Genomic DNA, 1,750 nt, shown 5'->3' with positions numbered 1-1,750 from the left:
AGAGATTCACCCCAGGATGACAGAATACATGCCCAAGGCTGCGCCAAATAAGGAGTGGGCACTAAAATCTTTTCATTAAAGAAGAAATCATCTTCATTAAAAATAGCCTTGTTACGGTGTAGAATGTTACATCTCCACCTGCTACACAAGCATCCTATATCCATGCCTGTTCTAGACGAAGCTCCTCTACTTTGATTCAGTTCACTGCTACCACACCTAGGAAAGCAGAGCAAAAAGGCCCAAGTGCTTCCATCATCCACTCATGGACCACAAAGAAAATTCCAGGCTCCCGGCTTTAGGCTCGCACAGCCCTGGCCATAGCAGCCACTTGAGCATTCTCTCACTCATTCACACACTCTCTCTCTTTCTCTCTGTCTTTTCTCGGTTGTCATTGAAATGGTCAAGTTCATGAAACCCAGAAAAGTAGAGTTGGTCCTAGCTAAAAGCTACTTGGGACACAAAGTTATCATTGTGAAAAACACAGATAACAGCAGCTCTGGCCACCCCTACAGCCATGTTCTGATAGGTGGAATTGACCACTGTTCCTATAAAGTGACAGCTGCTAAGGTGGGGATGGGGGTGGGGGGCAGGAGGAAGCCAAGAGGTCAAAGATCAAGTCTTTTGTGAAAGCTCACAACCACAGTTAGCTCATTCCCACCAGGTACTCTATGGCTATTCCCTTAGACAAAACTAATTAACAAGTATGCCTTCAGAGACCCTGGGCTTGTACGCAAGGCCTGATGGATGGCCAAGATCAACTTCCAAGAGAAGTTAAACAGCATCAAGAACAGGTGGTTCTTCCAGAAGCTATAATTTTAGACACTTTATATCACAGTAATTAAAAGCATTTTTTAAAGTAGTCCTGCAAAGTCACTGAAGAAGCTAATGAGCATCAAGACAAAAAGAAGCCTAGGGCAAGAGGGAAAGAAGTGTGACAGAAGAAATAAATAACCAGAATTGCTATAATATATTATCTAAGATGCTGATACTTTGAGAATATTATATGAAACATTTAAAAAAATCCAAGAAAGTGTAACATACACACAAAAAAAACAAACAATAAAAATACTTGAAACAGGGTCTTGAATGTAGACATAACAAACACTTCATTCCAGCCACTACAAATATATTTAAAGAATTAAAACCATGGTTGAAGAAGTAAAGGCAGGTATAATGGCTCTGTTTCATCATATGAAGTACACCAATAACAGGTATACAAATGTACATTTCTTATATATACTCTGTTTTAATAAAAGGTTTTTTAAAAGAATATCAATAAAGAAATGATACAGAAAAAGGGATCAATGGAGTATCTGCTGATGAAAAGTCCAGTAACTAAAATTTTAAAATTCACTAAGGAGGCTCCATAGTAGATTTCAACTGGCAGAAGAAAGCCTTCATGAATTCATGGATAGACCAATACAGATCTTGCAATATTTAAAAAAAAATGACAGAGATTAAAATGCAAGAAATGTATAGCAACTCAGAAATATGGGATATCATTATGAATAACAAAATACATATCATGAATATGGAGAAGGAAAGGAACAGAAAAAATGTTTGAGGAAAAATGAATGAAATACTTTTAAAACGATGAAAAATATTCATTTACACAGTGAAGAAGTTCCAAGCCTTCCAGTAGATTTAATACAAAAAATACACATTGTAGTAAAATGTTGACAATCAAAGATATTAGGTGTATCTTGAAAGCAATAACCAAACACTGCTCAGAGCATTTAAAGGAACCCCA

General features: G+C 37.1%; 1 pseudogene; it reads left to right on the top strand.

The window, feature by feature from the left end:
- The first annotated feature begins 396 nt into the window (after positions 1-396).
- On the top strand, positions 397-813 carry LOC121165286 (annotated as a pseudogene).
- The last annotated feature ends 937 nt before the right edge of the window (positions 814-1,750 follow it).

This window comes from Ochotona curzoniae, unplaced genomic scaffold (genome assembly GCF_017591425.1).
Source record: "Ochotona curzoniae isolate NIBS_2020 unplaced genomic scaffold, NIBS_Ocur_1.0 contig_883, whole genome shotgun sequence".
In the NCBI taxonomy this organism is placed as follows: domain Eukaryota; kingdom Metazoa; phylum Chordata; class Mammalia; order Lagomorpha; family Ochotonidae; genus Ochotona; species Ochotona curzoniae.
Note: the sequence above shows the minus strand (reverse complement) of the source record. Positions and strands in the feature narration are given on the sequence as shown.